This window comes from Leopardus geoffroyi, chromosome C1 (assembly GCF_018350155.1).
Source record: "Leopardus geoffroyi isolate Oge1 chromosome C1, O.geoffroyi_Oge1_pat1.0, whole genome shotgun sequence".
NCBI lineage: Eukaryota > Metazoa > Chordata > Mammalia > Carnivora > Felidae > Leopardus > Leopardus geoffroyi.
In genome coordinates this window covers 200,980,204-200,992,758 of record NC_059328.1, presented here as the reverse complement: position 1 = coordinate 200,992,758, position 12,555 = coordinate 200,980,204, and the positions used below count along the sequence as shown (strand labels likewise).

General features: G+C 40.7%; 1 protein-coding gene across 4 annotated transcripts in view; it reads right to left on the bottom strand.

Annotated features, from left to right (window-relative positions):
- XRCC5 (X-ray repair cross complementing 5) overlaps nucleotides 1-12,555 on the bottom strand; it is a 133,151-nt gene that overhangs the window by 64,483 nt on the left and 56,113 nt on the right. The window lies entirely within an intron of this gene.

The window sequence follows — 12,555 nt, the reverse complement described above, 5'->3', positions numbered from 1 at the left end:
CTCTGGAACAGGAGACCAATCTGGCAATGGGATCCAATTAAAAGTTGGTAATTGAATGGAACTGAAATTCATGTATCAGTTGAAGAGATACAGTGAGTGGTGAGTCAGACTCCTCAGAAAGGAGAGAAGCAGGCAGTCTGCTTGAATGTGCTTTTGTGGACAATGGAGGGGGATGGCCCACGACGTTTTATGATGCCTCAAGAATTTGAGTCACTCTTAAAAGGACACACCAAGGACCAGAAATTTTAAAACAGTATTTCATGTGATATATCCTCCTAAAAACTGATAAATGATGATGCCCTGTGTTTATATGCTATCTTTTCTTAAGGGCCACTTAGATCCTTTTTTTTTTTTTTTTTTTTTTTTCATTTTTCCCCCCTCTCTTTCTGATTTTGTGAAGAAAGGTGTATAATGTTCCACAGCTGAAAATACACAGATACTATTTTTCTCTACTTCTTTGATGGGGCTAAGATTTATGAATCGGTCCAAAGAACTTTGAGAATTACTTATGCTGTAATTCAAAAACTCAAAATTGTTATTATTCCCAAGCACTGCTTCATTAAAGTCAACAACGGAAACAAAAATATTACTTAGTCAGCAGCACTTAGAGAACATAAAAACAGAGGGAGGTTATCTGTTCCACTGACAGTAGACTAACAGAGGCACCTTTGATGATGTGTCATACTGTAATAAAACTACTCCTGGGCGCAGGTATCCCAGGATATATTGGCTCTTAAATCAGGAGCATCTCTTAAGAGTGGGATTTGGGGGTGACAAAAAAGAATGGACATTCTTTGTGGAAGGGGTATCATGAGCAAATATACAGAGGCAGGAAAACCAGTATCACAAGCATATTAACAGGAATACTGTTTGGTTTGAGAACAGAGTTCGCAGAGGGGACCTACAGAAGACTGGTCTGGGATGGCAGAGTGGAACCAGGTTGTGGGCAGCCTTGAGATGGGGGACTACTTTTAACGACATGAGGAATGATTAAAAAGGGCTGACACTTAATCAAATCTTGTGCTTTCATAAGAAGCTAAATCTGGGGGTGCCTGGCTGGCTCAGTCAGTGGAGCGCGTGACTCTTGATCTCAGGGTTTAAGTTTGAACTCCACGTCGGATGTAGAGATTACTTAAAAATAAATTAATATAGGATGCTATAACTGTCCAATGGTGAAGTAATGAAAGCCTGAATTATGACAGTGGTAGTTAGGATGGAAAGGAGAGACAGATCCAGAAAATGATTAGAAATTAGAAGAGAATTAGAAATGGGTACCAAGTGGTCAGAAATGCTCATCAACAGTAAACTCAAGAGGCAAAATAACAGCATCAGAAAAGCCTTATTTCTGGGGAAGTCCTATTAGCACCCACAGGTCGCTGCATCACCTGAGATGCCTTGCTTTGGGCTCTCTCCTGTCCGGCCTTTTCTGGCTCAGGTTACGCCAAACTAGCTATGAATTCTTCCTCAAATCGGTCACCCACCTGCATCTGTACCCACACCGTGCCTTGTGTCCTATTGCCTTGGATGAACTATTTGCGCATCAAAGTGACCCCTTCCACCTGTGCCACACCCCTCCCCCACTCAGGGAACTCATCCAGTCTCATGACTCCAGAGAACATCTCTAGTGACTTCTGCAGATTCAGGTTTACAACCCAGGCCTCTTTTCCGAAGTCCACACTCCACACCTGCATAAGCAACGTAGCATGTATTTCCCCTCTCAGTAAACTGCAATTCCTTCCAGGTGCTCAGGCCAAAAGCCTGGGAGTCATCCTCGACTTGCTTCCTTCTCTCACATCCTATACTTAAACGGTCAGTAAAACCCACCAATTCTACTTTTAGAGCCTAACAGGAATTGAAGTTCTTACTCCTTCTCACTCGCAGCACTACGGCAACCTTCCACCTCCCCTGCCTACCTCCACCTTGCCGGTCTCAGCATGGCCCGGGCACTTTTAAGACAAGTCAATCAGATCCACCTCTACCTAGAACTCCTCAGTGGTTTCCTACCTCACTCAGAGTAAACACAAAAGGTCTAGGAGGCCCTATGTGACATGTACCCCAGCCACCCCCCTGATCTCATCTCCTATTTCTTCCAGCCACGCTGGCCTCCCTGGTGCTCCTAGAGGAAGCCAAACAGGCTCCTACTCCCGGGGAAAATACTGCTGCTTTGGTCTACCAAGTTCTCCGGAGAGATACCTAGCAGGCTCTGTCCTCACCTTTCTCAATTCTCTGTTCAAATGACACCCCAAAAGTGACCCGTCCTTGTTTTCTACATAAAGTCACAAGCCCATCTCACCGCAGCACTCACCATTCCACGATTCCATTTTGATTTTTTTCTATAGTGCTGTCATGAGTTGAATACCATTCTCTGAAAATCCATGTCCTTTCTGAAAGCTCAGAATAGGACCTTATTTGGAAACAGGGTCCTTGTAGATGTAATCAAATTAGAATGAGGTCATAAGGATGGGTCCTAATCCAGTATGACCGATGCCCTTATAAGAAGAGGCAAATGTGGACACACATAGTGAGAGAGCTCCCTGTGAAGAGGAGGAGGCAGAGACCGGAGTGGCCCATCTACAAGCCCAGGACCATGAAGGACTGCCAGCTGTCCCCATGAGGTAGGAGAGGGGCATGGAACAGATTCCCCTCAGAGCCCTCAGATGGAACCAACCTTCCCTTCCTGGCACCTCCACTTTGGATATCCAGCCTCCAGAATTATGAGAAAATAAACTTCTGTAGTTTTAAGCCAGCCAGTATGCGGTGCTTTGTCACAGAGCCCTTGGAAAGTAACACAAGTGCTTATCACCACTTGACGTGTATTTGTTTCCAGTCTGTGTTACGCCACAATGATTAGTGCACAGTAGGCCACCGGCCATTTGCTACATGGATGAACAAATGGCCTCAGCCTCACTGGTTTACTCCTCTAAATCCTCTAAAGAATAAAGATGTCTTCTTGCGTTCCTTTTTTTATTTAATTTTTTTTTAATGTTTATTTACTTATTTTTGAGAGACAGATTGGGAGGGGCAGACAGAGAGGGAGACAGAGAATCCCAAGCAAGCTCCACACTGTCAGCGCAGAGCAAACCCAGGTGCCCCTTCTTGCATTCCTTCAATTTAAACCCACACACCGCATTTTTAGAACCAGTTATCACTAAGAGGAATGGACAGTCTAGAACTTTTTTTTTTTTTTTTAATTTTTTTTTTTTCAACGTTTATTTATTTTTGGGACAGAGAGAGACACAGCATGAACGGGGGAAGGGCAGAGAGAGAGGGAGACACAGAATTGGAAACAGGCTCCAGGCTCTGAGCCATCAGCTCAGAGCCTGACGCGGGGCTCGAACTCACGGACCGCGAGATCGTGACCTGGCTGAAGTCGGACGCTTAACCGACTGCGCCACCCAGGCGCCCCAGTCTAGAACTTTTTTTATCACCACCCTTCACTTTTAGAGACAAAAATGACTAAAATAAAGCTCTACGGAGAGGGGAAATACACAAAGAGCAACAGGCTAAGAGATGCATGCAGGTGCGGGTGGAGAAGAGACCATTTCCCACACTGCCCTGACCGTATGCATGCAGGCATCTCTGTTGTTGTCACTTACTATGACTTAACACCATCCCATTTTGCTGTGAGCTCTTTTTTTCTCCTCTTAAATCATGCTGCTTGATCTCACTAGGAATGGGCGGGGGGGGGGGGGGTGTTCTCCAAAATGTACTATCTATGACTATAACCCCAATTTACCATACCCTAAAATATTAACCATCTTGACTACAACATTAACAGGGATTAGCAGGGTTACTCCTTTGAGGAGAGAGTGACAAAGTAACACAGACGTGGGTTTGGAGAGAGATTGGAAGAGAGGGGGGAAGATGAAGGAGGAGACTTTCTTAACTTTATGTACTACTACATTACGATTTAATTTTTTCCAATTGAGCATGTACTTATTTTTTAATGAGGAGACATCTAGGGAGCAATAAACAATGGGTCCTGTTTCTAGTGGGTCCTAAATGCATAGACATTTTTCATAGATTGGCATTTGCTGATAGTGAAACTCAGAATACTATTTCACAATCTCTTTCTTTTTTATTTTTTACAGCATCTTCTTCTTTCTGTTTATATTCATGTACTTAGAAGGTTGTATAATAAAGGGCCTTCAAATTATTTAATTTTACCTACTGTACTCAGGAAAGACTAACCAGATTTGCTGGAGGCAATTCTTCTTTTTAATTTTTATTTTATTTTTTATTTTATTTGAGAGAGAGAGAGAGCGCGCACACAAGCAGGGAAGAGGGGCAGAGGGAGAAAGAGAGGGAATCTCAAGCAGGCTCTATGCTCAGTGTGGCACCCAACGTGGGGCTCAATCCCATGACCCTGGGATCATAATCTGAGCCAAAATCAAGAGTCAGACACTCAGCTCAGCTGACTGAGCCACCTAAGCCCCCACGCTGCAGGCAAATCTTACCTTTGGTGTGTATATTCAACCCTCCCTATCATCCCATACATTTAAAATTTCAATGTATAAGTCTTGTTGACTTCATTATAGTCCATCTACAAGTTATTAAAAATGGAGATAATGAGGAGATAATCCAACCTCAGTTATTCCATATATTTTATTCTCAATGTATGAAACGAATAAAGAATCAAACAAAATAAATCCATGTTTGAGAAAATGGCACCAAAAAGAAACAAATGACAGGAGGAAATAATGAACCTATAAACCTTCCAAATCTATAAATGCTGACCTAATACTTACATATCATATATACTTATATACTATAGTACCTCTTGTCACTAAAATGTAAATTGGCTTTCATTACTTAGAACTAATCGTCCCTGTGTTCTAACAAGTTCTTCAATCTACACAATTCTTCCTGTACTGAGTAAGTCGGTCATTAGTAAAGTAAATGAATTCCTTTCATGAAGCAGAGGGTTATGAAACACAAACATAATCTTGTGGTACCTGTATCTAAGCTTATTTTTTAAAAAAACTCCAATACCTAAAGACTTTTATTTAAAATAGTATTACTTGAATTGACAAGTTTTCTTCACTGGTACTCTGCAGAGATTCGCTTGGGTCTCCAGATTTTTGTTTAGCTAGGTGAGGCAAAAATTATAAAGGTCTCACTAGTCCACAAAATCTCAAGGGAAATAACTTCCAATACTCAGAACATCATGGAGAACAACTAGACAGAAAATCAACAGGGATATAGATTTGAACAAACTATCATCCAAACTGACCTACCTGACATTTACAGAACCCTTGACCTAACAACAGAATGTACATTAAAGGGCATGCGGAACACGTGTCAGAACAGACTACAGTGTAAGCCACGAAACAAGTCTCAATAAATTTAAAGGGGTTGAAACCATTCAAAATATGTTCTACAATGGAATTAAGATAAAGATCAACAACAGAAGAAATCTGGGAGTCTCCAATGTCTGCAAATTAGACACTCTTCTAAATAATCCAAGGGTCTAAGAGGTAATCACAAAAGAAATTAGAAAGCATGTGAACTGAATGAAAATAAAAACAATACATCACAATTTAAGGTGTGCAGCTAAACAACCTGCTGAAGGAAATGCACAGCTTTCAATACCTATGTTAGAGAAGGAATGAGCTTTCAAATAAAAATTCTAAGCTTTTAAGAAACCAGAAAAAGGAGACCAAATTAAATCCAAAGTGAGCAAAAGGAAGGTAATAATAAAGACCATGAAAGAGCAAAAAAAAAAAAAAAAAAAAAAAAAAAATCAATGAAATAAAAAAAAATAATGGAAAAAAATCAATAAAAGCACAAGTTAGGGTCTTCTATAAAAGATAAGTGAAACTCATAAATCTTTTCTTAGACTGACCAAGAAAAAGAGAAGATACAAGATACCAAAATCAAGAATTAAGGAGCAGACATCACTATCAACCCACAGAACTTAAGAGAAAAATAAGATGAATAACGTTAGACCAATAAATTAAACAATTTAGATGAAATTGACAAATTCTTATAAGGACACAAATTACTACATCAAACTCAAGCAGAAATGGAAAATCTGATTGAGCCTATAATATGTAAAATAATGCAGTGTTAGAAAGCTTCCCACAAAGAACCCTGGCCTAGGAGGTTTCACTGGCAAATTCTATCAAATACTTAAAAAAGAAATAAGTACTAATCTTGACAGGGAAGAAAGAATTCTTCTCAACTCATTCTATCAGGCCTGTACTTCCCTGATATCAAAGCCAAAAACATCACAAGAAAGGAAAACTATAGAAAAGTATCCCTTATGGGCATATAAATAAAAATCCTAACAAAGTATCGGTGAAATGACTTCAGAAACATACAAAAGAATTATATACCATGATTGATTGGAATTTATCCCTGCAGGCGAGCCTGGTTTAACAACGGAAAATCAATGGGGCACCTGGGTGGCTCAGTTAGTTACACATCTGACTTTGGCTCAGGTCATGATCTTACAGTTCGTGGGTTCGAGCCCCACATCAGGCTCTGTGCAGACAGCTCGGAAGCTGAGCCTGAAGCCTGTTTTGGATTCTGTGTCTCCCTCTCTCTTTCTGTCCCTCCCTCACTTGCACTGTCTCTCTCTCTCTCTCTCTTAAAAATAAATAAACATTAAAAAAATTATTTAAAAAACACTGAAAATCAACTAATATTAATATAGCATATTAAGTAAAGAATCAAACCCATAGAATCATTTCTATATAGAAAATGCATCTGTCAAAAGTCAACATCCATTCATCATAAAAACTCTCAACCAACTAGGAATGAGAAAGACTTCTTTCTTCAAGTTGATAAAATGAATCAGAAAAATCAGAACATCATACTAAGAAGACTTAAAGCTTTCCTCTTGACTTTAAGAACAAGGATATTCACTTGCATCATTCTATTTTAACATTGTATTGCATGTTCTAGCCAGTAAAATCAAGAAAAAGAAACTTAAGGCCTACAAATCAGAAAAGAGGAAATAAAACTGCCTGTATTTGCAGACAACATCATCCTGCATGCAGAAAATCCAGAGTATATAAAAACAACTATTAGAAATTTAATAAGGTTGCAGGATATAAGATCAATAAACAAAATCATTATCTCTTTATACTGGCAACAAACAAGCCAAAAAATAACTAAAAAAAAAAAAAAATCCATTCACATTAGCGTTGACAAGAATTAAATACTTGTAAAAATTTAACAAAAGAAGTACAGGACTTGAACACTAAAAACTATAAAACACTATGGAGAGAAAGTAAGACCTAAATAAATGGAAAAATATCCTATGTTCATGGATTTAAAAAAAATCAATATTGTTAAGATGGAAATCCTCCCTTAATTATTCTATATACTCAATGCAATCCCTGTCAACATCCCAGCAGGCTTTTTCCAGAAAATTGAAAAGCTGATTCTAAAATTTATATGGAAATGCAAAGGATCTAGATTAGTCAAAACTATTTTACAAAAAAACAAAATTAAAAGACATAGTAGGGGCGCCTGGGTGGCGCAGTCGGTTAAGCGTCCGACTTCAGCCAGGTCACGATCTCACGGTCCGTGAGTTCGAGCCCCGCGTCGGGCTCTGGGCTGATGGCTCAGAGCCTGGAGCCTGTTTCCGATTCTGTGTCTCCCTCTCTCTCTGCCCCTCCCCCGTTCATGCTCTGTCTCTCTCTGTCCCAAAAATAAATAAACGTTGAAAAAAAAAAAAAATTAATAAAAAAAAAAAAAGACATAGTATTTCAAAACTTACTATAAGGGTAACAATGTATCGATGAAGGACAGACAAGAATTGAGGAGTATAGAAATAAACTCTCACATGTATGGTCAGTTGCTTTTCAACAACGTGCCAAGGCACCTGGATGGGGAAAGAATAGTCTTCCAAATAAATGGTGCTGGGATAATTGGTTACCCTATGAAAAACAATCAATCTAGATACTCACCTCATAACCATTTACAAAAATCAACTCAAAATAGATTATAGACCTAAAGCTTTCAGAAGAAAAATTTTGTGACTTGGCTAGGCAAAGATTTCTTATGTAAGACTGCGAAAGGACAGTTCCTAAAAGAAAAAAAAATGATATATTAGAAAATCGAAATTAAAAATTTTACACTTCGAACAACACCATTAAAAAGACAAACCAGACTGTGCAAATCACTCTCTGATAAACATATACAGAATTCTTTACATCTTGATAAGCTAACTGAATTAAAAAATGGGAAGAGATTTGATAGACATTTCACCAAAGAAAATGAGATATATGAACGGCCAATGCCCACTTGAAAAAAGGACAGCATCATTAGTGTGGGAACTGCAAACTGAAACCACAGAGATATCAACACATTGCCACTAGAATAGCGATAACTGAAAAGACAACACAAGTGTCACCAAAGATGTGGAGAACGTGGAACCCTCCTTCACTGTTGGCGAAGGGTTCAATGGTAAGCTGCTCTGAAAGGAGTTTGGCTATTTCTAAAAAGTTAAATACAAACTTCCCAGCAATTCTACTCTTGCTCAAGAAAAATGAAAAACACAAAGACTTGTTTTTCTTTTAAAGTTTACTTATTTATTTTGAGAGAGAAAGTGCACATGTGCAAGTGGGGGTAGGGCAGAGAGAGATGAGACTCCCAAGCAGGCTCCACACCAGAGCCCGACATGGGGTTCAACCTCACCAACCGTGAGATCATGACCTGAGCCAAGATCAACAGTGGGACGCTTAACCGACTGAGCCACCCAGGCACCCTGAAAAAATACAAAGACTTGTATACAAGTGTTCATCGCGTTATTTATAATAGGTAAAAACTGGAAACTATCCGAATATATCCATCCATTGATGAATGGATAAACGTGGCATATCCATAAAATGGAATATTATTCAGCAATAAGAAATCAATTGCTGATATATGCTACTACATGAAAAACTTCAAAAACGTTATGCTGGGGTGCCTGGGTGGCTCAGCTGGTTAAGTGTCCGACTTGGGCTCAGGTCATGATCTCATGGCTTGTGGGTTTGAGCCCCACCTCCGGCTCTGTACTGACAGCTCAGAGCCTAGAACCTGCTTTGGATTCCGTGTCTCCCTCTCTCTCTGCCCCTCTCCCACTTGTACGTGCTCACTCTCACTCTCTCTCAAAAATAAACATAAAAAAAAAAAAGACAAAAAAAACACCCTGTTATGCTAACTAAAAGAAGCCACATGCAAAAGACTGCATATTGAGTGATTCTATTTATGTGAAATTTCCAGAAAAGGTAAATCTTTAGAAACAGAACGTGGTTACTTGGGGTGGTGGTAGGAGAAAAGAATTGACTACAAATAGTCAGGGGGACCTTTCTGGGAGGAGGGAAAACTTTCTAACTGGTTTGTGGTGATGATCATACAACTCGAAATTTACAAAAAGATCACTGAGTTGCACTCAGAATTAGTACATCTTATGGTAAGAAATTACACTTCAATACACTATTAAAATAGCGACCAAAAGTAAGTACAATTTAGCTAGGAGATCTGTGGAGATCTACCACAGACAGAGGGGATGCTGACACTAAGTTTCCACAATAGAGTAACTGCTAAAGCTCAGAGAGCAGATTTTATCCTCAGTGCCCCCAAGGAAACACTGCTAGATTCCAAACGCAAGGGAGCTATCAAAAAGATGGTTCTCCTGTGAGAAAGGGCTCCTGACTCTAATGGCCCACAGGGGCTATCCTGAGTGTTTCAGCACTTCTCATTACCTCCGAAAGACACAAAGAGATGAAGTACCAGATTTCAGCAGTTTTATCTGACAAAGGAAATGAAAATGGGCCTGTATTAGTCAGTGCAGGCTGCCATAACAAAATACCAAGGGCTAGGCGGCTTTAACATCAGAAATTTATTTTCTCACGGTTCTTGGGGCTGATGCTAACATGGTCAGCTTCTGGTGAGGGCTCTCTTCCTGGCTTGCAGACATTCACCTTCTCACTGTACTCTCAGATGGCAGAGAGAAAAGACAGGAAGAGAAGAGAGAAGAAAAAGCACAAACTGGTGTCTCTTCTTCTAAGGGCACCAATCCCATGATGAGGGCTCCACCCTCATGACTTCATCTGAAACTAGTGGCCTCCCAAAGGCCCTGTACCCAAATCCCAGCACGTTAAAGGTTAGGGCTTTAGCATATAAATTTGGGGAGGCACAGTTCAGGCTACAAACGGGCCTTTAATCAGAACTATTAACTAAAGATTTTTCTCCGTCATGTCATAAGAGACTGCAAAAAAAAAAAAAAAAAAAAGAAGTTCACTTTTCTCCTTTGTCCAAAGGCACCTATGCTGATGATATTCTCAAGCCCCACTGAAACTGTGCTCCACATCTGAACCAAATTCCCCCCCTTCTCTAGCCTAAAAAACAACAAGCACGCCATTTTTAAAAGTTTTATGTAGACGTGCATAACAGACAGGACTAACTGTATCAAATTATACTTGCCACTTCTTTCTGCATCAGCATATTTTTTGCCTCGGGCTTGCAATTTGAAAGGGGAGGGCCAAAACACTTTTATTGCGTTTAAGTGGGACTCCAAGCTGTTTCTAGGCTCCTCTTAACACATTTCAGCTGATTAGTGACTATTTTAACAAAAGCCTAACATCCTTCCCTAAACATCTTAATTGGTTAAGAGCTTCTGTTGTTTGCCACGAGCAGTCACTTTAAGTCATTGATTAAAGCAGTTTGCACATCAGCACAATCTGAAATCAGTTTTCTTCTTCAACCAGCTGGGCTTAGGAAGCAATCTTGAGGACGGCCCAATTCAAGGAGAGGCAAGTGCAATGCCCCACGTGACGATCATCCACCATGCAAGCGAGAAGCGCAGGATTTATAGGAGGTTGAGAGAAAGAACTGAGGTGCCTTGAGTAAATCCTTCAACTGCTCTCTGCCTCACAAATCATTCCCATTAGCATTCACTGCAAGGGTGGACTCCGACGGCAAGCTTTCTCCGAAGCACCCGTCACTAATTCCTCACTAATTCTGAGTCCTTCCAGCAGAGCCAGGCTACCGTGAGGACAGCCCCCGGGGTCAAATGCAGCAGCTTCCTGCGTTAAATGCAGGCCTCAGACCAGACTCTGCTCGTCTGCTTGTTCTTTTTAACGTTTTTTATTTATTTATTTATTTATTTATTTATTTATTTATTTATTTATTTATTTATTTATTTTTAATTTTTTTTTTTTTTCAACGTTTATTTAGTTTTGGGACAGACAGAGACAGAGCATGAACGGGGGAGGGGCAGAGAGAGAGGGAGACACAGAATCGGAAACAGGCTCCAGGCTCTGAGCCATCAGCCCAGAGCCTGACGCAGGGCTCGAACTCACGGACCGCGAGATCGTGACCTGGCTGAAGTCGGACGCTTAACCGACTGCGCCACCCAGGCGCCCCTAACGTTTATTTATTTTTGAGACAGAGAGAGACAGAGCATGAACGGGGGAGGGTCAGAGAGAGGGAGACACAGAATCTGAAACAGGCTCCAGGCTCCGAGCTGTCAGCACAGGGCCCGACGCGGGGCTTGAACTCACCAACCGTGAGATCATGACCTGAGCCGAAGTCGGACGCTTAACCGACTGAGCCACCCAGGCGCCCCTCATCTGCTTGTTCTGACGAGGGCAAAGCGTCTATGTGGGTTCCACATTTCCAGCCAGAGGGAAAAATACCCTTTCCTTGTTTGACATAAAAAGGAGAAAAAATGCTCAGCAGGCTTAAGGCATGCACCTTCTGCCTCACAGGACAGAACAAAATGCTGAGAGTAGGGACGCTGTCGTATAGCACACGTAGACCCCCTTTAACGCCCTCAGGAAGAAGTCCCAGTGCTCACCGAGAACACACCCCCAGCAAACAGCCTGTTCTTTTTATGCTACCCACTGCTCTCTTTCTTAATGGAGAGCCAGGCTACATTTTACAAGAACCATACCCTGTCATTAGACATCGTCTGATCCACAGATGGACAAGAACTTGGAAGAATTTAGAAAGCTGAGGAAGAATGGCTAGAAGCCTTTTAGGGAGAGTTCATGAAAAGCCAAAACACTTTCCAAGTGGTTATGTGTCCACGACGGTCTTTGCTTTGTGTGCCATGTATTTTTTTCTTTTTTCTTTTAGTCTTCAAGATTTTGGTTTTAATTATTTCGCTGATGAATTCTATATTAAATGTAAACTCCGGGGCAGAGCTTTGCCGTCTAATGAAATGTATGCAGCCAATGAGGAAGTTTAAGCCACAAGATCCAGGGTCTTCCACACATTTGCAATCATCTGTGGAAAGTCAACTACTCTGGGCCTCAGTTGGCCCACAGGAAGATACAGGAGACACTCCCAGGTCACTGATATTATATAATTACCATGTCAAATATCAACATACCCTTATGGCGAATCCCCTTTCCACTTCCAAATATATGGATATTTGTTTTCAAGTAAGACTTCTTCTTATCGATAAATGGGACATAAAATAACCCCAGACAGTCTAGTTCTGGGGTTTAACAATTTAAAACTAAACAAGTCACAAGGGAACCCAGTGAGGAACAAGTGTCTTATTGAATAAAAAATATAAAGTACGGACCCCTCCAGAACCCACAATCACGT